Genomic DNA, 24,793 nt, shown 5'->3' on the forward strand with positions numbered 1-24,793 from the left:
AAATAGCATCGAAATAAAGGACATCCTTTTTACCTATAATTTATTGTTTAGAACGTTAATATTGATTCTAATATATGATAACACCCGTGTTCGGAAGCATTAGGAAGATATAAAAATAAAATTAAGCAATTTTTCGGAAATATTTAAATTATGTTTCTCAAGGAAGAATTAAGAAATTTTTTTTAAGTTTGTTGTGGGAAATACTTATGATATTCGCCCGTATTCGCGTTAATTTTTGCACGAATATTAGGAATGGAATATGTAGTTTATGCTTTCATCAAATTTATTTGCAGTAAAATGCAGATTAGCAAGATATTTTATTTTTTCTGGTACAGTTCGATGACGAGTACGTGGGACGAAGAGGTTTTAAGAAATTCATTTGTCAAGTTTGTTTTAGGAAATACTAGTGATATTCGCCCGTATTCGCATTAATTTTTGCATGAATATTAGGAATGGAATATGTAGTTCATGCTTTCATCGGTCCAAAGGACACATCTGCCACTTGTAGTTCCCGTTTAAAAACTTCACTTAGGTAATAATTGTTTTAATAATAATTATAATGCTTATTATTTGATGTAAATATTGTTTTCTGTTTATTTTTATTATTGGTTTTGTTGTAAATTTCATTTTTGGAAATTATACTTTAGTAAAAATAAGAATTGTATACAAGTTACTGTTTCCTGTCATTGTAAATTGAAACTGGCATTCTAAATTGAAATACGTTGCTTCGTCTGTGCTATTTTAAGCAAAAAAAATATTTCAATGAACTTACGGAACTCTATTAGCCTTCTTTATTCTTACTTAATGTGTATAGAACACATGTAACACAGAATTATCGATTATTAGTAGCGCTTAGACTTATGCACTCCTAAATCCGCCGCGCGCCGTTTGGACCACAGTGTGGCGTGAAAAAATCTCGCAAAAATAATTTCAGCAGGTCCACCTTACTCCAGACTCACAATCCCACGGTTGCTATCGCTCGCAATAGTAAACCAGTTCGTCTCGTGGTACGTCAATTCATGAATGGATGACACAACTTGCGTGAAAAATATATCCGCAGCTTGGTGGTCGAAGGGCTAAGGGTGGGATTGTGGATCCGGTAAGAGTCGAACCTGTTTGGAGGATCAGCCGTGCAGGTTATTAGATGCCGTCGTGAATTGAATCTTGCTTCTCCCAATTTCAAAGATGCCGGGACGATCCCTCCTCGCCGCGGCGTATTCTCGGATCGAAGAAAGCGGAGGTACACGAGGGTTGCGTCGCGATTCTAGGTCCTGAATGGCGAACCCGAGTCGACCTACATGTTCCCTTTTAAATTGGAATACTGCTTTACCGCGGCGCGGCGCCCCTATCAAGACACTCCCGTATTTTCAGGAAAAATAACGTTTAACTTTCCCGACAACTCGCAAAATCCAATCGGCCGCCATCGACTTGTTCGTTTTACATTAGCCCGCGAAAATGCCCAAAGCCCTGCGTGTTTAAGTATATTCAGATTTCGTTGATTTCTGTTATAGCGGGCTTGTCGGGGTAAATAAAATCCAATAATTTCCTACACAAACGGTAAATGGCGACGCGACAAATTTAATGACACGTGCTCGTTAATAGACTGTGAAACTTTATGCAAATTTATACTGTCGCGCGCGCGCTCGAATCTGAAGCTGGAGAAGTTGATTTTATTCTCGCGGTTGTATAAGTTGTATTGCCGAATGAAAATCTGCGAACGAGACAATTTTAATACATCTGAATACGCTTGTCCTTTTTGTGTAAAAGTCGAGTGATTTTGTAGAGACAGGTGAATGCTCAGTTCTGTTTAAACGTAGTTTGGAGAAGAGGTTTTAATAATTATAAAACTGGTTAATTTTTTTTTGTTCCTTTATTTATTTATATAGGTCGCATCAACATCAACATCATGGTCATTAGCGACCACAAGGATTATAACTAGACTGCGGATTTTATGCATTTATGTTAAAAATGGTAGGTCTAATTTTTGACAGTAAAAAATTTGAAGAATTTAAATATACTACTATATTCTTTTCAACCTATTTAACATATTTAACAAGAAATTAGATATTTATTTCACCCCAGCTTGTTGCAATTCAGGTAATAAGTTTTCATTTTGTATAAAGATCCGCAGTCTAATTATAACATAAGATTACAAATTTATATCCTTATACTTGGATATTTGATAAGAGTTATTAACTTTATAAGAGTTTGCAGCTCTTATAGAAATGATTATAGAGTGTAGTAAATATTGGTGGATTTTAGAAATAGTATGACTTGCGTTGATGTTCTTATTAATATTGAGGCATTCACTTAATTTTCTAGGGATAGCCAAGCGACGTCTTTGGAAGGAGAAGAGGGGCAGTGCAGGATAAGGTGTTTAACCGAGAGTGATGTTTACATTGAGTACACACGGGAGGGGGATGTTTCAAAATTCTGTATAAGTGGCAAAAAACTGGTTAATTGGTTGGGCAGTTTTTAACACGTTAAACGCTGAGCCAACTGTGTTTCCGTTTACACCACGCAATACCGCCGAAACTAGTGAGCCGATAATAATAAAGGTCTCGCATCCCGCCATGAAAAACATGGACCGCAAGCGGCATACTGAACAAACGAGCCTGCACACTGGGTGTCCCTGCAATCGTACAATGCACCACGAGAATCTCTGCTAAAAAATACATCGCAAGCACCGACTAGAATTTTGCATATTGAACTCCATTCGCGAAAAAGAAATTTAACTATTCATTGAGCGAGCATAAGCATTTACACGAAGTGGAACGATCAGCCATGATTAGACACATTCGACAGGCACTATGCAATAGCACTCGCACCTGAGCACGCAAATGTACGCGTTCCCACGAAGAGGAAATTGTGAGCCATGATCAGACAGATTGCTTCAGTACTGTGCAATAGTACTCGCACACACCTGACGAATTTTAAAAAAAATTATTCTGTCTTTATATGACCATACAGATTAACGTTGAGAATGATGGCACAACTTTACACCAGTCAATTAATGCTCATAAGGGGGGTGTAGAGGGAAATGGAAGGAACACAATTTTTAACTTTGGGACTTTGCTTGGACTAGTTAGGAGGTAAACATACTAAACGTCCCTACTCCTAGGAGGTGAACGGAGTGCAGGGAGGCACGTAGATAGGTCCCCCTTTTCGGTTTTCCGCTTATATCTCGGAAACTATGTGTCCTAGCAATAAGACCATTCTATGCAAAATTAAAGCTGACAAAATGTGCCATGAGATTGATTTCCTTGATATCCGCGCTCAAAGTTTACTAATTGTGAGAAAGAAATTTTTGCCTTCTTTGACTACCTAACTCTTCAGCACAATTAGTGAACTTTGAGCGCGGATATCTCGGAAATAATGCGTCCTAGCGATAAGACCATTCTATACAAAATTAAAGCTGATAAAACATGCCATAAAGTTGATTCGATTCAGTTTTTCGCCATCTCGCATAGTTTCCAAGATATCCGCGTTCAAAGTTCACTAATTGTGAAAACGAAGAGCCTTATTTGACTAGCTAAATTTTCAGCACAATTAGTGAAGTTTGAGCGCGGATATCTCGAAAACAATGCGTCCTAGCGATAAAATCATTCGATACAAAATTAAAGCTGACAAAATGTGCCACAAAATTCATTCAATTCAGTTTTTCGCTATCTCGCATTGTTACCGAGATATCCGCGCTCAAAGTTCACTAATTGTGCTGAAAAGTTTGCTAGTCAAATAAGGCTCTTCTTTTTCACAATTAGTGAACTTTGAGCGCGGATATCTCGGAAACTATGCGTAATAGCGAAAAATCGAATGGAATCAATCTTATGACACATTTAGGCCAGCTTTAATTTTGTATAGAATGGTCTCATCGCTAGGACGCATAGTTTCCGAGATATAAGTGGAAAACCGAAAAAAGGGACCTTCTACATGCCCCCCTGCAACTCGCTCACCTCCTAGGAGTGGGGACTTTTAATATGTTCACCTCCTAACTAGTCCAAACAAAGATCCAAAGTTAATTAATATAAGCGTGGTAAAAATTGTGTTCCTTCCATTTCCCTCTACACCTTTTCGTTGACTGGACTACTTTTCTACTTTATCTTTTATGTCCTGCAAGTAACGCAAAAAATGCATCCGATTATTGTGACACCCTGTGCATGCAAACCTTTCACAGTAGGATTATGTCCGAAAACCCAATTCTATAAAATGACATTTCGCTATGAACTTCCGTCACACTCTCCCTTTTTCCATGGTTTGACGATTTACATTTTTTAATATCAAGACATTTAACCTTTCACACGTCGAATAAAGATCCAATCAAATTTTCAATCTTTTCTATCTCTCCTCTCTGGATTACTTTTTCATACGCAGGTTTCACGAATTACAATTTTAATTGTTTCCATTGGGGAATAATAATTATCAGTGCAGGGAAGAAAAGTCACTTATATATATACATATACATATTATATATTCAACCTTCCGACGCGACGCCTGTGCTTGAGTCTGTCTCGACCCAGAATATTATAATTGGAATTACTCAATGTTCAACTATGATCACTTGCAATTATTATGGCTATGGGGTCCGGCCTTTCTGTGCAATTGTTTGTTTGTACCCCCACCCCCATGATTTATTTAAATTAATGCCTAGTATACTTTCGTATACATATACAGGGTGGTCATTTTATCGGAAGATATTGAAATATCTCGAGAACTATGCATCGGATCAAAACAAGTGGGTAATGAAAGTTGTTCGTCGCGAAGGGGGATATCCAATGATACCAAACTCGAACCCCTTACCGCCACCCCCTGGGGGTGGTAGTGGGGCAAGATAAAAAACTTAAATGGGAACCCCCATTTTTCATTGCAGATTTGGATTCTCCAGAAAAAAATACACAAATGTGACCTAGGAGTTTTTGCATTTTGATTCACAAATGGCGCTGTAATGGACAAAAATCAAAATGGGTAAAAAATCGTTGAAAATTGGGGATATCTCGAGAAAAGTAGTTTTAAAAGTAGTTTTTGGTTTATTGATAAACAAACCAATGAATTTTTCCAACTGCTTTCGATTGCAGCGACATCTGTGAAAGAATATATAAGAATATTACACTAATAATATCAAATCAATGGAGAACCAAGATTTGCTATAAAAAAAGTTTCCCATTGAAGATTTTGAAATAATTCCCTCTCCCACCCTCAGGAGGTGGGGTTGGGGGGTCAATTATGGTGTTATTGAATAGCATTTTTAAGAATATCAAATACATCAAATAGTTTTATTTTTCTGAGCTGATGTGTATTTCTCGAGATATCCCCAATTTTCAACGATGTTTTACCCATTTTGATTTTTGTCCATTACAGCGCCATCTGTGAGTCAAAATGCAAAAACTCCTAGGTCACATTTGTGTATTTTTTTCTGTAGAATCCAAATCTGCAATGAAAAATGGGGGTTCCCATTTAAGTTTTTTATCTTGCCCCACTACCACACCCTGGGGGTGGCGGTAAGGGGTTCGAGTTTGGTATCATTGGATATCCCCCTTCGCGACGAACAACTTTCATTACCCACTTGTTTTGATCCGATGCATAGTTCTCGAGATATTTCAATGTCTTCAGATAAAATGGCCACCCTGTATATGTATATTTTGTCTTCTAATCCCCAGTATGTAATGGGTGCGCAGTAATTGGTAGATGGCGCTTTTTCGTTCTCAGTAATACGTACAAAATGTTATCGATTTTATTTTTTAATATTTTCTTGTGATGTATTAGGTATTGAGGGTCCCCAATTCTTTTGTATTCAGAAGACATTCTTCCATAAAATGCATACACATATTATTATTTCATGATGAATTAGGAATAATATTAACACTAGGTTTACGGGATCCGTCAAAATGACGGGTTCTAATATTCTTAATTTGCGATTGTTAAGATTGTAAAGATGCTTCCCTGAGGAATTATTTTCCAAATTTATTTCTTGGGGTATATATAGTACTATTGGGAAAATGGCCAAAAAGTTGGATAGACACATTCTTGTTGTGTTTATAAAATAATGTGAAACAATTATTTCTAGAGCTCCGTAAACCTAGTGTTAAAATAAAGTAAGAACGAAGCGTAACATCGCAATAATCGGTACAGTTACCCTATACATACTGAATGAAAAATTGAGAGTGAGATAATCTTCCTCGAGTGTTCGCTATCCGGATCATAAAAAGGTAGAACATTCTACAAAAGTTGACCATTTCAGTCACCCTTGAATCGTGGTAATTATTGTACACGGCGATTTACATTTCTCAATTTAGTCTACCGGCGCGGCGCGGCGCGGCGGTGCGGCAATTTTCTAAATTAAATTTTCAGGGGCGGCGAAGCGAATTTTTCCTTGGCCGCTGTCTGATACGTGTCCAAATAATTAGCCACGCGACAATGGGCATTAGGGATTCAGTTTCTTTCATTTGCCGGATTATTCTAGGCGTTCCAAGTCCCATTTCCATAGCCCGGGGAGTACATGGATGAGGAAAAAAGAACCCAGAGAAAGATCCGCGCGGACGCGACTCGGGGAATGTTGTCCTGGGGCACGTGCAACCCCCTTTTTCCAACCCCCACCCCGTTTTCCAAACTCCGTTTTCCAACCCTCGCGGCTCCTGTGCCCTCCTTAAAGCCGGTTCGTTATGTTCCAGAGGTCGTTACAGTTATTAGCGACCGACGGAAAACGCCTAGACCCGGAGACTTTCGAGCTTTCGCCTCGTTTCACCTTTCCGCGGCTTCCTCCTACTCTTTTCCTACCATCCGACAGAGAATACAAGAGGGAGAGAGAGAGACTGCTCTTGCGAAAAAACCAACCTCGAAACGAGGCGAGCCTCGTCCGACGCCTCGCGCCTGCACAATTTTAGCGATAACTCAGCGATATTGCCTCTCTGTCAACGTTTAACACGTTCGCCACTGCGAGAAAGAATCTAACAGGATAAGCAATCGGCCACGCCACCATTTTTGCTATTTATGGTCGTCGTGCAATATCTCACCTCCCCTGAAATAACATTTTCACTTTTTGCTCGCCCACCGCTAATACCAATCAATTCTGCTTTCTCTCATTTTCCTGCCTGGAGTCAGACAAATAATTGTTGTACGAAAAAAAGTAATAATACATAAAAGACGCAGCCTGTCCAGATCTACAGATTTTGTCTAACATGTTTTTCGATGCGATCATCAATTTAGGAGATATTCGAGAAAAACATTTTCATGGTTAAGGGCCTTGAGGCAAGTTCTCCCGTTACCCAATCGAGCTCAAAGTTATCACAAATATTTTTTTATTAATTGGAACTATCCTTAGGGAGGGGGGAGGGGTGCCGGAAAAAAACTTTCGAGAAAAATTTATTCGATCTATTCGATCTATCGATTTATTCGAAAATTATATCGTATTCGATGAAATTATAATCAGCATGTGTATATTAGGGTGGCTCTTATTTACTCCTGACGAAAATAATTTTCAAAATTTCTTTTACTTCACGGCCTCCCCCCTCCCCAAGGATTGTACCAATTAATAAACAAATATTTGAGATAACTTTGAGCTCGATTGGGTAACGGGAAAACTTGCCTCAAGGCCCTTTACACATGAAAATGTTTTTCTCGAATATCTTCTAAATTGATGATCGCATCGGAAAACATGTCAGACAAAACCTGTACATCTGGACAGGCTGCGTCTTTTATGTTTTATTACCTTTTTTCGTAAAACAAACGGTTTTCGAAACAATTGAGAAAAATGTTGGACCAAAATGAAAAATTTTCTCTGAAATTTGAAAACTGAGTGTCCTTTCATTATCTTTGATCATTAACGAAAAATGTAGGAAATTTTGTAGGAAATTGTATATATTTCCTTCATTAAAAGTCTAAAAAATGTTCTGGTTCCCACTTTATTATTAAAGGGCAAATATACATATGTAAAAGTCTTGTAAGAAGAAACTTTGCACTGATTTTTTATATTAATCGGAACAATCCAGGGGGAGGGGGTGCCGTGAAATGAATTCAAAACTCGAAAATAAGAACTCTAGTGTATAACTTCTACACATCTTTGAAAGTGTGACAAGTCCAAATAAAAAAGCAACTTTTACTATTTCATTCGTAATCAAGAAAAAACGCAATGTTTCGAAAATTTTCACTACGCGTCGTCCAGTAAACTAACTTTCTAGCTTGGCCAAAATAATTAAGTTTTGTACATTTATAAGAAAGTTATTCGGATTTCAAGTGTGTGCCATCAATCATGTGAATGACTTTTTGTAAGCGTCTCACATAAAGGTATTTGCAATTTTTCCCATTTTGTTATAGTCAAATTGTTCATTCGTGTATTATGCCTAGACTGCGGAACTTTATGCAAAATAAAAAATGTTTGCATTGATTGTAACAGACAGGAGTCAAATAGAAATCAACGCGCGCGGCAGCGCGCGCACCAAGTTCCCCTCCCGCCACCTCTAAGCTGCCGAGTAGTTATTCTCGTACGATAGTTTTGCGCTTTTTAGCCATATTGCCACCGCCACTGCCGCTCTCTCCGGTAACCGAGGTCAACCAAAATTTTTATTTGAGCTAGATATAACATCAACTAACTCTCATGTAAAAAGTAACTTTCTACCTAGCCTGGAACCTGAGATAAAAATACCCCAAAAACGCATAATTCTTGGAATATATATAGGATCATGTTAATTCTAACCCACTTCCAGACAAGCTAGGAACTTGAAATTTTGGAATCAGGTGTCTTTTATATCCAAACCAACAGGAAAAATCGAAAATCCCGAAACAAATTTTTTTTTTCGAAAAACCCGAAAAAAAATTTTTTTTTCCTTTAAATCAAAATACCACATACGTCATGTGATTGGCCACACCGTATATGCTCCGCGGAAGGTCTGTCGAAAATTTCGTTATTTTTGCGGTAGGACGCACCGTTCCCGAGATACAGCCATTTTGTATTTAAGACTAGCTCGGCTAACCATCCCCACCACTTCCGTTACGCATTTTCGTGTCGCGAATTCCATGACGCGTATTAGGCTTACACCCTGCCAAAAGAAGTTTCACTTCAAAAATTCCTTACAACATTTAAGTAATTAAGTGATTCAGCGAGAATTCTAACTTTGCCATTTGAAGAGGCAGCAAGTTCAAATTCGACATTTCATTTCGAGGCTGTCTGGATTACGCTAATCAACGGACACCTTACAAATAAATATTGTGTGTAACAATATTGCAATATACTGTGCGTGTCTTAAGTCAGACGCATCATCATGCTATTTTCTGCAAATTAACTTCCGTCTATGAATCCTCCGAATATCTGGCCATTTCTTACAAAAATAACATGATATCCAAACCGAAACACTTCGTGTAAAGGTTGACCAAGTTCCCCGGCCCATCCACTTCAGTGATATGAAGGATGGACCAAGTTCCTCTCGCCTATCAAAGTTGTGATATGATGGATGGGCCAAATTCCTCTTGCCTATAAGGGCTGTGATATCGGGAAAGACCAATTCCCAGAGGCCAATGATTGTTGCACTTACCTAATTCAAACTTTACAACCTAGGGAACTTGGCGTCTGCGCTGGCACTACTATTTTGACTTGGATGAGAAAAATTTATATCGGGGTACGGCGCAGAAGGAGACGATTCTGCAGGAGACGAAGCAACGACAGATTAAAAAAAATTCATAAGATTTTTGCTTGAGCACTTGGGAATCCGGATATAAACTTTTCTCATGCAAGTCAAAACATTAGTGCCAGCGCAGACGCCAAGTTCCCTAGGTTGTAAAGTTTGAATTAGGTAAGTGCAACAATCATTGGCCTCTGGGAATTGGTCTTTCCCGATATCACAGCCCTTATAGGCAAGAGGAACTTGGCCCGTCCATCATATCACAACTTTGATAGGCGAGAGGAACTTGGTCCATCCTTCATATCACTGAAGTGGATGGGCCGGGGAACTTGGTCAACCTTTACACGAAGTGTTTTGGTTTGGATTTCATTGTTCTTTTAATTATCTTATTAAGGTGAAACTAAAATACACTGGTGGCCTTAAATCTTTTTAATATTTCCACTGTTTTAAATTGTACGTACCCATTTTTGTCATAAATGCATAAAATCCGCAATCTAATTATGACATCTATATTCTACCTTTGATCTTATTGTATTATTCCCTACAGATTTAACCCTTTTTTGTTCTTCCCTTTAAAATATTGATGGAAGGCTTAGCAGATTGAATAAGTTCGCAGCTATCTTCTTTCAGACTCACAGCCTGAAGATCCAAGCAATTATAGTTGTAGTAAGTAAATCCATCACTTAACACTTTATCTACCGGGAGCCTGTGTGCTACTGGGAGGCTTTTCAATAATTGTGCTGTGCCAAATGGAAGCTTGAAAATCTTCTTGTACACAATAATCCCATACAAAACAAAATGATTAAGTTACGTTATTTAGAGTGAGATTAGACTGCGGATTTGATGTATTCAATCATGTCAAAAATAGATCGAGCAAATATGAAATTGTAAAGTCATTAAACAAGTTGAACGTTGTTTTGTTATATATTATTATCGACTTACTAAAATTATTCAAAGAGGAAATGCATTTTTATTGAAGTGAAAACTTCTCTTCGTGAAAACGTCACGGTCCGAGGTGAAACGCTATTCAGGTAAACTCGCAGGAGCCGAATTTAGCCGAGCGAGCGAGAAACAGAGAGGTGTGCAATTGTTTCTTCTGTTCCCTACAACTCGGCAATTTTTATTTTGCCCACAGATCTGCAGTTTATTGTAATTGAAGTTCATATTAAAACTTCCTCAGTCATAGAACTTTCAATAATTATAGATGCTATGAAAAATGTGTGTAAAAAATGAACAAGCGTCGACAAAAAGAAAAGAAGAAGCTCAAGTATTCAAGATGGTTGTTCAATCACCACGAAATGGAAACGGTAATCCTAGAGAATTCTGCGGCATTTTCTTATAAAAATTGTTAGTGAATTTTTTTGTTTAACTTGTTGCTCGAATTGATCATCCCAGGCGATTTTCTTCAATGAATTAGTATATTTTCGGATGATTTTCGCTAACATTCCAAACTTCACTCCAAAACTATGGATTGAGTTCCGAGACGTATCCGCGAATCGATGCAATAATGTTTCGGCCGACATATTGCAGCGGAATACTACTGCCTCGATACGGATGTCTTCGTACCAGGCTTCTTTGTCCATTGATCTGGAAAATCGGGGCTACGTTTTTCTGGCGGTGAGTAATTGCGTTTGCCGGACGCTCGAAACTACTTTATCGGGCACTGCGTATAGCTTGATCTCGCCAAAACAATTTCCCCTATCGATTAATCAAATCGTCAACTCGAGTGGTCTTGGCCTTCCGTGAGTGAGCAGAAACTGCGATTAGTTTCACGAAGCTGGTGTGCTCGCGAATAATGGCGAATTAAGCCTGCATACTTAAGGAAAGTGCTCACTGTCAAGAGGAACAAGTCAACGACAATTTCCGACAATTTTCCAAAGTGTATTTCTGAATATACAGGGGGCGAGTCACCTAAGACAAGGAATGTATCTACAGGGTGTTTACCTACAGGTGGGATAAAATTTAAGGGGTGGTTCTCGACGAAAATGAAGAATAAAAAAATTGCGATTTCGGCCTCGTTATTAAGTTATTAACAGTTAAAAATCTGCCCAAAAAGCGGCAACTTTTCAACAGCGGTGCACGTTCTGTACGTCACACAGGCATGCGACAGTCTCGTATCAAGTGACAAATGCATGCATACCTTGGTTCTAATATGGGGCCCAACGAGGTGAAAAGTTTAAAAAATCGTTGGACGACATTGAACCTACCTACTCGTTAAAATCCACAAGGACATTTCTAATATCCGCCCTATGGAATTATCGAGTAGAAGGGGTCAATGCCCTTTCACTTTTAAATTCTTCTCACACATATCCACAAATCCTTATCCTGCACTATAATTGTATAATTGTATTATTGTTTATATACTATTATATGTTTCAGACAAAAGTTGTTTGGCATCGAGGGGCCCATTACGTGGTGTACATAACTATTATTTAGGTGGAGGTGCTTAGGAGATTTGAAGGTCAACCTTCTTTTTTCAATGGAACTACATATTTTTGAACTCTCTCACGTTTGTAGCCCTGCACGAGACAGTTTCAACGATATACTCATTCAAGGTCATTCAAGGTCACTTAAGGTCAGTAACATAAAAACAATGAAAAGTATAAATTCACTGTGAATGCTTACGTAATGAGATATTCTCATGCCACTCTATTCTTATTCCAACTATTTTGGAAAAAATTCGAAACGTTTATTATTACTACGTTTTTATTTATTACCACGCTTATATTATCTTGCCGAGTTGTCGTTGTCGTTGTTGTATGCGTCAAATCTTGTAATCGAATTTTAAACCACTTCCCGATAAGCTAGAGACTTGAAACTTTAAACATAGCTCAGAACTGACAATGCAATATTAAAAAACAAATTTAAAAAAAAACTATGCGTTTAGGAGATATAAACTATTAAAAATTTAACCATTACACCTCCCCGCGCGACGCTCGGTAGTACGTCATCGCGGCAAGCGATCCCCACTCTGTGCGCCAGCGCTTACCTACTCCACTACGTGTTCCCACCAGCCACCAGTGATGTGATCAGACCCACCGTAACTCGCGCATGCGCGGCAATTTCAGCCTCAGTACAATAAATAAAAGCGTGGAGCGCTAAACTATATTCATGCAATCTCCGTGGGCGCTCCACGCTTTTATTTATATTGTTGCTAATGTATAAAAAAATTATTTTCTCCTTTTTAGTGCAATTTAATATAAGCGTGGTTTTTAAAAAGTTTTTTTTATATATTTTTTTATTTTCTACTTTTTAGTCTTTACATATCTTGTAATCGATTTTAATTACCACTTCAACCTGTAAATTCAACCATCTTTTGTAAAAGGAAAAATATTGTGTCATGGCGGCTGCAAATCGAAATTTCCATTCTGTAGGATCAATCGTTCAGAAGCTATTGCAGTGTTTTTGACAGGTAAGGGCGCCGCCATATTGGTTTGTAGTGACGACCGCGAGCCGCTAACCGAGCAGAATCGCCGGTCCTTGTCGCCCTCCACCCCGACCGGATGCTAACCAACTCAGTAAGTAAACTGAGGTCCTACGCAGTGATGTGATCAGACCCACCGTAACTCGCGCATGCGCGGCAATTTCAGCCTCAGTACCGTAACTATTTCGATGAAATCGTGTAGCTTGAGCACCCCGCAGACTTTTATAATTGAAACTTATTCTTTATTTTGAGGATGGAATAGGCTAGGGTGGGATAGGGATTTGGCAGAATCAATTAAAGAATACCAACATTTGTTGCTGGGGTAAGGAAAACTGCCAAAACCTTACCAGTATTCACAAATAAAAAATTACATCATATATTACATATGTATAATATACAGGGTGTCCCAAAATTCCTGAACATCCCGGAAACGGGAGGTTCCTGAGACAATTTGAAGCGACATTTTCCTTTGCAAAAATGTTATCCGCGGTTTTGTTTAGAAGTTATTAACAAAAAACACGGACCAATCGGAGCGCGACTTAGAAGCGAGTTGCCACAGTCGGCCAATCGACAGTTGGCGCGCTCGGCCGACTGTGCCAACTCGCGTCTAGACCGCGCTCTGATTGATCCGTATTTTTCGTTAATAACTTCTAAACAAAACCGCGGATAACATTTTTGCAAAGGAAAATGTCGCTTGACATGGCCTCAGGAACCACCCCCTTTCGGGATTTTCACGAATTTTGGGACACCCTGTATACAATATAAAAAATAGAACAAATTCTTGCACATCAGTCTATTCGCTCAGTCTTTTCTGAAACATTAAAAACAAAATAAATAATATATTATACGTAAAATTAAACAAAATATTGCACATTTGGCTCCCCTTCTGTAACAAAAACAAAATAAATAATATAAACTACATAAAATATTGCACATTTGGCTCCTTCTCTGTAATAAAAATAAAATAAATAATATATATATATAAAATTAAACAAATACTGCACATTTGGCTCCTCTTCTGTAATAAAAACAAAATAAATAATATATACAAAACTAAACAAAATATTGCACATCTGCACATCTTCGTCGAAGATTGAAAATTACAAGTTCTACTCCTCCTACTCCTCGTTGTAGCTCTTTCTCCACTATTAACTGCCATTGTATAATAAAATATTAACAATACTTACCTCGTTCCGCGTCACGTCTCTCGTCCATCAGTCGTCCCGCCAGTAACACTGGTACATTCCCGCTAGAATAACTGCCTCAAGGCGTCAGGGCCCTGGCCGCTCGGCTGCGTCATTGTAGATACGCTACTGTCTTGGCCGCGCATGCGCGAGTTACGGTGGGTCTGATCGCATCACTGGTTCCCACTCCGACTCATCCCCACTCCACTGGCCCACTTCGCATCGTAGGACTCCGTGATGTGATCAGACCCACCGTAACTCGCGCATGCGCGGCCAAGACAGTAGCGTATCTACAATGACGCAGCCGAGCGGCCAGGGCCCTGACGCCTTGAGGCAGTTATTCTAGCGGGAATGTACCAGTGTTACTGGCGGGACGACTGATGGACGAGAGACGTGACGCGGAACGAGGTAAGTATTGTTAATATTTTATTATACAATGGCAGTTAATAGTGGAGAAAGAGCTACAACGAGGAGTAGGAGGAGTAGAACTTGTAATTTTCAATCTTCGACGAAGATGTGCAGATGTGCAATATTTTGTTTAGTTTTGTATATATTATTTATTTTGTTTTTATTACAGAAGAGGAGCCAAATGTGCAGTATTTGTTTAATTTTATATATATATATTATTTATTTTATTTTTATTACAGAGAAGGAGCCAAATGTGCAATATTTTATGTAGTTTATATTATTTATTTTGTTTTTGTTACAGAAGGGGAGCCAAATGTGCAATATTTTGTTTAATTTTACGTATAATATATTATTTATTTTGTTTTTAATGTTTCAGAAAAGACTGAGCGAATAGACTGATGTGCAAGAATTTGTTCTATTTTTTATATTGTATACAGGGTGTCCCAAAATTCGTGAAAATCCCGAAAGGGGGTGGTTCCTGAGGCCATGTCAAGCGACATTTTCCTTTGCAAAAATGTTATCCGCGGTTTTGTTTAGAAGTTATTAACGAAAAATACGGATCAATCAGAGCGCGGTCTAGACGCGAGTTGGCACAGTCGGCCGAGCGCGCCAACTGTCGATTGGCCGACTGTGGCAACTCGCTTCTAAGTCGCGCTCCGATTGGTCCGTGTTTTTTGTTAATAACTTCTAAACAAAACCGCGGATAACATTTTTGCAAAGGAAAATGTCGCTTCAAATTGTCTCAGGAACCTCCCGTTTCCGGGATGTTCAGGAATTTTGGGACACCCTGTATATTATACATATGTAATATATGATGTAATTTTTTATTTGTGAATACTGGTAAGGTTTTGGCAGTTTTCCTTACCCCAGCAACAAATGTTGGTATTCTTTAATTGATTCTGCCAAATCCCTATCCCACCCTAGCCTATTCCATCCTCAAAATAAAGAATAAGTTTCAATTATAAAAGTCTGCGGGGTGCTCAAGCTACACGATTTCATCGAAATAGTTACGGTACTGAGGCTGAAATTGCCGCGCATGCGCGAGTTACGGTGGGTCTGATCACATCACTGCGTAGGACCTCAGTTTACTTACTGAGTTGGTTAGCATCCGGTCGGGGTGGAGGGCGACAAGGACCGGCGATTCTGCTCGGTTAGCGGCTCGCGGTCGTCACTACAAACCAATATGGCGGCGCCCTTACCTGTCAAAAACACTGCAATAGCTTCTGAACGATTGATCCTACAGAATGGAAATTTCGATTTGCAGCCGCCATGACACAATATTTTTCCTTTTACAAAAGATGGTTGAATTTACAGGTTGAAGTGGTAATTAAAATCGATTACAAGATATGTAAAGACTAAAAAGTAGAAAATAAAAAAATATATAAAAAAAACTTTTTAAAAACCACGCTTATATTAAATTGCACTAAAAAGGAGAAAATAATTTTTTTATACATTAGCAACAATATAAATAAAAGCGTGGAGCGCCCACGGAGATTGCATGAATATAGTTTAGCGCTCCACGCTTTTATTTATTGTTGCTAATGTATAAAAAAATTATTTTCTCGTTTTTAGTGCAATTTAATATAAGCATGGTTTTTAAAAAGTTTTTTTATATTAATAGCAAGTATTATTTTTAACTCTTTAAAATGATTAAAAGTATTTTGAAAAATGCAGACATTTTTAATTTGCATAAAAATCCGCAGTATTATCCAATAATCTCTTTTCACTTGCATCATTTTCGCAATAAATGACTCGATTATTGCACAGACCGTATGGAAACGACTGTAGAAAATTGCTATTTAATATCTGTCACGTTACACGCACGAGTACCTCTTCGCCATTTTACTTTTATTTTCCGTCTGACGGATAACGGATCGCAACAAATTGCAACACAAGTATCAATTGTCAATCCCTATCGCTCCGATAGCTCTGTGAACACGTTTCACCGTCACCCCCATAAAGTGGAGCACATTGTGGGGGCGCGTTCCCATCGATTCCCAACGAAAGCATTCGCAGAAACAACAGTGAACGTCACCGAGGGAACCGACGCGCGGCACGGCGCGGCGCGGCGCGGCGTGGCGGTTAGCAAGCCAGCTATCGCAATTCGCAACGAGCGACTTAACATATCCAATTCAACGTCGCCCCAACGACGACAATAGCAAGCTCGGCGCGAAGTTTGTAATCAAGAGAGCACATCCGAACGAGCTAAGGAGAACCGCTAAGTATGGTTCCCCTCGTCAGACGCGCCAACCATAATCGCGTCCCGTTCTTGGGAACCGCTGCGCGCTGTGCTGTGTCGTCGGCGACGTTTTCAGATGCTACGAAACCAATGAATTCCGAAAGGTTCGTTGAGGAAGAGAAAGCAAGAATTTAGCGAGCCATATCTGTTCACATTCTCCACAAACGATTGGATTTTCTCAAAATTAACACGTTCATTAAACACTATTCCTACCAACACCGATCAAAATGACCGGTTCCCAGTTTTTTATTTTACAATTAGAAAAGTAATAAAACTGATTTCATAAGAAACGATTTTATAGATATCTTTAGTAGTGCACGTATTAAATTAAAGTCTAAATAAAATTAATCTTGTCATTTTTTAAGGGACCATGTACCAGTTACTTTTGAGCCTCGGTAGATTTAGTGTTAGATGATATAATTATGGTTAATAAATATAATATTGTTACACATAGTTTGGATAATATTATACTTCATTTCGCAATTCTTAACGGGTATTCTGATTGTATTATTGAGGCCATTTTTCGGAATTTTTCAAGAAAGAACTATTGAAATGTTTGCATATTTAGTGACACTTGAAGTATATGTGTGTGATTTTTTTTTAGTACAAATAACCAAAATAACATGAGGGGCGAGCATATATGTAAATAGGGAAATTTATCCGCAATTATTGTATACCACGATGTACAGTGGCTCACGAAAGTATTCGAACGCCCTTTAAAACAGAATAACTTTTTTATAATTGTAACAAACGACCTGATTTTTTATAATCAATTAGAAGCACTGGTTTATGAAATGATATGCAAAAAAGATTTTCCAAAAAATTATAATTTACGAAGTTACTTGCAAAAATAAAAAAGTCATTTTTTTAACTTTTTTATTAGGTCCCTTAAAGAAAATTTAAAATATATGTTTTGTCGATCTATGTTAGTTATACACATGCTGAAAATTTCGTCAAAATCGATTAACATACACACGAGCTACAAGCGATTAAAAATGTTGAAAATCGTAGTTTTACACGATTTTTTATCAGTTTCTACTTAAAATCCACAAAATCGTACATCTTTCGATGCGTGTCGTTTTTTCCTGCGTCAACCGATTTCGATGAAATTTTCAGCATGTGTATAACTAACATAGCTCTACAAAACATATATTTTAAATTTTCATTAAGGGCCCTAACAAAAAAGTTTAAAAAATGACTTTTATTTTTGCATGTAACTTTGTAAATTATAATATTTTGGAAAATACTTTTTGCATATCATTTCATAAACCAGTACTTCTAATTGATTATAAAAAATCAGGTCGTTTATTACAATTATAAAAAAGTTAGTCTGTTTTAAAGGGCATTCGAATACTTTCGTGAGCCACTGTACAGGGTGTATAAAAAGTAATGGTCATCCATCCTAGGGGTGACTTTACACCTCTGGATCGGTGGACATTTGTAAGAGAAACGTGCCGCAAAATTGTTTATAACAAAGAAAATTGTTGTTAAAGTTTTTTTTTACATCAACGCCTTCTACTCATCGAAAAGAGAAAATGTTTGAAAGGCGCCATATGTCGCAAACAAATAGTTATTGATATATTAGCTGTTAAAGTTTTTGCAAAATTTGATTGTGTGGAATTATACGTATAGACAAAAGCCTACTACTACAGTCCACACGTCCGTGTCGATGAGACAGAACATGATCGTGTGCGTGCCTGGAGCTTGGTACGGGTCTAGCGACGAATGTCCCTTTAAATTTCGTTTGCTCGAGGCACGCACACGATCTTGTTCTGTCTTATCGACACGGAGTGTGGACTGTAGTAGTGTGCTTTTGTCTATACGTATAATTCCACACAATCAAATTTTGCAAAAACTTTAACAGCTAATATATCAATAACTATTTGTTTGCGACATATGGCTCCTTTCAAACATTTTCTCTTTTCGATGAGTAGAAGGCGTTGATGTAAAAAAAACTTTAACAACAATTTTCTTTGTTATAAACAATTTTGCGGCACGTTTCTCTTACAAATGTCCACCGATCCAGAGGTGTAGATTCACTCCTAGGACGGATGACCATTACTTTTTGTACACCCTGTACATAGTTGTTAAAGAGCTTCTTCTCTGGACAAGGCAACAATGGGTGAAAGTCCATTTTCACTGATGAATCCAAATTCAATTCCTTCGGATCAGATGGAAGATGTTACGTAAGACGGCGTGTAGGTGAAGAATTTGAAGAGGGCGGGAGACAGGGAGGTGGGAGGGAGGGAGAGAGAGGGTGAGAGAGGGTCTGATTCGTCCGCGTTTTTCATTAATAACTCCTTAAAAATGCATTGGTGGAAATTTTTGTTAAGGAAAAAGTTACTTCAACTGACTTCGACAACCATTCCATTCAAGGTTTTCCGACATTTTTGGGACCCTGTCGTATAGGGCTGAGTGACACACCTTCATATATTAAATGTTAAAGCTCTCAGCTCCGTTGTGTGGATCGGTCCGCGAATGTGACGAGCGAACGAGTTTCTTGGCTGTGGATCGATACGGAGAGGATAGACCTAGCGAAACGTTAAACCTGACCAGGTGGACGAGATTCTAACAAAGGAGACGTCGCCGGCCAGGAATGGAAGAAAAAAAGGAAGCCGCGAGTTACGAAGTTCCGACGCGAGCCGATAAATCCGGTTTGAACCGGAATGAAGGCGACACACCTCTGATTCGGGAGCGATTCGGGTCGGGCTCAGTTCGTGCTGGACTTGGGCATGGACTCGGTTCAGCCTCCTCGGACTCGGTTAAGGGTGGCCACGGTCGCGGTCGCGGCCACGTCATCACTCCCTTTTCGACCCCCTTCAACACGTTTTCAGCCCACCGATGCTGACCTCGGCCGGTTGTCATTTTTATTACGTCCCTTTAACGAATCGCGACGCCGCTCGCCGAGTAATTACACCACCCGAATGGAATGATACACTCACCCGTAATAATTCCTTGTATTCCCGACTGTCTGCTCGTTATCCCCCAATAAGGACGCTCTCGAGCCGAACCTTGGGCGTAGCATTATAAGAGGCCCTCCACTCGTTCCACTCGCTCTACGACGTAACGCCTCGGCTCGTTGACAAAATTATGCCCACCCACACGCCCAAGCCACCCACTCTAACCTGTGCTCGAAACTTAGGGAACAAGCTTTCTTACGGATTTTCTTGGTCAGCTGTTACGGCTCTGCTTCACCTCGTTGCCGGAGACATTATTGTCTTTTTATCCACTGCGTGCTGGGGCTGACTCGAACCTACTTTTGTTTATATATTTGGAGACTCGAAAATGTAATATTTAAATACTTTTTCAGTCCAGCTTGAAAAATTTTCAGATAAAAACGAATTAATAAGAAACACAATAAAACTTTTTAGGGCATATCTCTTAGCCTTTACTTGACACACCCACACTGAACACGACTTGTTGCTTCTAATACTCGTGAGAAGATTGTTTATAAACAGAAATAAAGTTGACAACCATGACATTGGTGTTTCCAGTGCGTTAATGTGGGAAAAAGCACTGTCCCTTGCATAAAACTACAAGAGTATTCTCGTCCAACTATTTAAAAAGGGAAAAATACATTTTTGCTAAAGATTGACGAGTTAGATAGTCCAAGAAATTTCCTGTAATTTCTATGCTAAATATGGCTGGACTGTCGTCCGTTTAAAAAAGTTCCGTAAAGCCTCGGAAGCCCCAGCGCGCCAGATGGGTGTTAAAATTGCATAGAGCCGTGGCGTTCCCAATAGTCCACTTAAGGGTTAATAGCGTGGAGCTATGATGATTGATTAAGACACTTGTTGATTACACAAACACACTCGAACACGTTATGCGGCGAGCGGAGGTGTTTTTTCAGTTTACACAACGGGAGCGTGTTGCACAAGAAAAGGGCAGCCTAAACTAAAAAGACAACGACCTGCAATTACGCTTTTTGCATTTCCATCTGGTTTCAAGATCGAAAGCGGAAACACTGATCCTAGCGTCCGCGATTTAATGAATTTATTATACAGGGTGTTGTTTCGTCTAAAACAGGACACCTAAATATCTCTGCAGGTTATTGCGATGCAAAAGATATTTGTTACGTAATGTGCATATTATCAGTGGACCAAATATCTGGCACGTTCCAAAGTACATTTTTTTCGGAGTTATCAAAGTCATCGATGTTTTTTAACACATCACTGCATTTTTATTTTATTGCATCGGGTAACTGATCGAAAAATACATTCAGATATGTATAATAGCATGACCTTGAAATGACCATGATCCTCGAAAATTAAAGTTTTACCTAGAACCGATGTCGAATATCTTCGGCCACGACTCCTGAACCTGTGAATGCGAAGAAAATATTTTTTATCACACTAAGAATATCGATCAACAGATGCGTGTATGTGTTAACCGTTAAAACAACACTCACATTCTCTTAAGTTATCATCAGAGATGTTCAAAATGGCGTCCTTCTACGTTCATACATTCGTTTCACAGATATCTTTACATTGAGAAGGAAATCTTTTTACAGTCAAGAGATCTTTTTGAACATTGTTTAGAATATACGGCTCAATCGCGCGCGAGGAGCGCCGCAAGTTCATTTTAGCTTCCGACTGCATAATTTTGCATAATTTTTCTAATGCAGCGTACGCATAACACTTACTTCACGGTGCGTTTAAGTATGTACATTGTACATATTAGCAAGATAATAAATACTGACGTAAGCGAATAAATGGACCGCGTAGACTCGCATGGACCAACCGAAAAAGTTCAACAAGACTGAATTGATCATTAACCTACTATGCAGCATCCAGAAACGAAGCTCATTGTTTACACGCAATTTGCTGTTGCAAAATTTTAATTGAAACTAATTTATTAATTCACTTCATATATTTTTTACTTAGCATTGATTTATTTTTATTACCCTGACCATCAAAAAAATCAATCATATTCAATATTGCACTTTTATGGCTGGAGGGGGATGGACCCTTCCGGTCGTTCGAGGGTTAAAGAAAGAATGAAATTTCTATTTAGCTTCTGTTTAGTACTATACAGACTATTTTTATTTTCCGTAGAGATCCTGCTAAAACAGAAGTCAGCCTCCCCACGAGCCGTACGCCTAATCCAAAAATGTGTCACTTCATCAGCCAGCTTGTTCAAATAAAAGACCTCCTCAGCACCGTCCTCCGCAAACGCAGTAAGACCCGCAGTCCAATTATCGCGCCCCTTCCTACGACCCTGTGCGCCTCTGCTTCCCGACTTTTGCATCAAGATGCACCCGACGAGATAATCCCGAACAAGTTCGTGTAGCACGATTCAGCGAATCGCGTACAACTTCCGTCGAGCGGGAAGATCGATCGAAGAGGAGAGACAGGTAAACAAAGTAGCCATACGGCCAATTAACGAGCTCGATGGCGAAGTACCGGCATCGACCGATGCTGTCCGATCATCGGACACAGGTGAAACAGGTGAAATCTCCTGGCCTGTGCAGGTGAGCACAGATATACGTGTCCTCGCGTGTGCTCTCCTTCGATTCCATCTGCTCTCCCGAGCAGGCAGAAAGTCGAAAGGTGGAACCACCCCCATTATCGAACGTCCTGCTGTGAGCAGCACCGTCGCGTCGCGTCGAATTCAACCCCCCACCAGATTCGCAGGATACTAGGAAGCAGTTATCAAACAACCCTCGAGAGCCGGTCAGGTCCTGAGGGCCACTGTTCGCAGGCCCTTTGGCCTTTGGACGAAAACGTCATGGAGGTTTGATCATGTTCACTTTGGTAACAGGATCATGAAGGTCCTAGAAAGATGGAAGGTCCTTTTCCCTCTGGTTCAAAGCCTAACGAGCTTGTCAAGTCATTCTTACTCAGGTCACAAAATTGTAGAGGTCCCGGAGAAGCTGGGAGGTCCTCCAAGTTTCGGTTCAAGGGGTCACGTCCTCGTTCGGTTATTCTTGCTCAGTTCACAAGATGCTAAAGGTCCTAACAGCCGTGAGGTCCTTTATCCACTGATTCATACCGTCATGGGCCGTTTTGATCAACCTCGCGCAAGTAGCAGGAAGTAGAGCCACTGGAGAGAACTTGTATAGACATCCTTGCTCACTTAACAAGATCCTAGAGGTCCTGTGTCATTCCTGTGGTCATTCTTGCTCATGTAAGAGTATAGTGGAGGTCATTCGACCTTTGGTATCACCACGTCTCCGACCTGTTCGGTCATCGTCGCTGACGTAACAATACCGTGGATGTCCTGGAAACGCCGACCCAAATATGTTCCCGCCAAACCATCGTAAATCCTGGCTGGCCCCACCCCCGCGACTTCCACGGTTTTCACCGATTCGACCCTCTTTTCTCTATCTTCCTCCGTCTCCAAGATCCCCTATCTCCCTCTATATTTCTCACTCTCTGTATCTTTATTTCGCTCTTTCCAGCCAGTCTGCAGCAGGCCGAAGTCTTTGTTCGCGATGGAAGCAAACAGAACGCGAAAGAGAAGTCTTGCGCGGATACACACGCGATTAGTCGAATTCCCAGCTTCAGATACGCTGTTCCAGGCGATGCGATGGCTGGCTCAGTTCCGAGTTTTTAGTGCAACTCTGATGTGCAGCCGCGTCAAGCACAGACACGGGCCCGGACACGTGTAACGGAGTATATGTACACACTACCGTGCAGAAAGCTGTGCGTCTCGTCAGTGTGTGCAGTCGAAAACGGCCACGCCGAGTTGGCCGAAGCGGGCGCACGCGCTCCAAGAAGCACCGCTCGAAAAATCATCCGCTCCGCGGGCGTACACGCTCTCCACGCGATCCATGCTGGACCCGCTCGAACCCGCTCCGACCCGCTCCGTGCAGCCGCTTGACCTCGTCCGACAGCTCGATTGCACCCTTTTCCAGGATTGGGCGAAGGGATGCGAAAGCAGAGAGGTCAATGGCGCAACACGTACTCGCATCCACCAAATACAGTTTCAATTCGTTTTAACATTCGAGATATACTTGATTAATTGAAACGCCAGGCTCCTGATTTTTTATTTCACTACTAGCTTTCGTCCGCGGTTTCGCTCGCACAGGAAACCGTTTAATGCCCTCGGAAATTGATATTGTTTCTCCATAAAACCTTTTAACCCCCCATTCACCCCTATAGCGTTTTAATTTTGTCATGTCACCATCGTAGATTTCAAAACCCCTTTTCACCACCTTAGGGGATCAATTTTTTAAAATGCCGAAATAGGTGTTTGATTAATTATATCGAAGAGCATTAAGACCAAGTTTCAAGCAAATCCGACTACAAATAAAATATTCCTCATACAAACGTTGCAACCCCTTTTCACAGCCCCCTGGTGGTTGAATTTCGAAATATCGTTTCTTATCCCTTGTATAGATCACATAAAGGAAACCTCTGTGCAAAATTTCAGCTTTCTAGGTCCAAGGGTTTAGCCTGGGCCACGGTAGAGGTGTTCAGACTTCCTTCAGAAAAGTGTGATAGATAGAGGTTAGTTCGTCGCTAGATGGCATAGCGGGCATCCTCACAGTTTTTATGTACGTGTATGAATGAGATTGTGTGTAACAGCACGTCCATGTAACCTGTGCTAAGGTATGTACCGTACATATACCTTAGCACGGGCTACATGGACACGCTGCTACACACAATTTCATTCACACACGTACATGAAAACTGTGAGGATGACTAGTATTCCATCTGGCGGCGACCAGAGAACTAACCTCTATCTACCACAACACTTCAGCCTTAGTCGTAACACCTCTATAATACACCGTGGCCTGGGCGTTGATCAGTGAGTGAGTGAGTGAGTGAGTCAGGACTGTCTTTTTATATACAGGGTGTCCCGTAACAGGTGGTACAACCGAGCAGGGGATGATTCTACATGAAAGACTGTGTCGAAAATATAGAATAAAATTTTTTGATACAAGGCTTTGTTTTCGAGAAAAATGAGTTTGAAAATTTATCCGATT

This window comes from Lasioglossum baleicum, chromosome 5, assembly GCF_051020765.1.
Source record: "Lasioglossum baleicum chromosome 5, iyLasBale1, whole genome shotgun sequence".
NCBI classification, from domain to species: Eukaryota; Metazoa; Arthropoda; class Insecta; order Hymenoptera; family Halictidae; genus Lasioglossum; species Lasioglossum baleicum.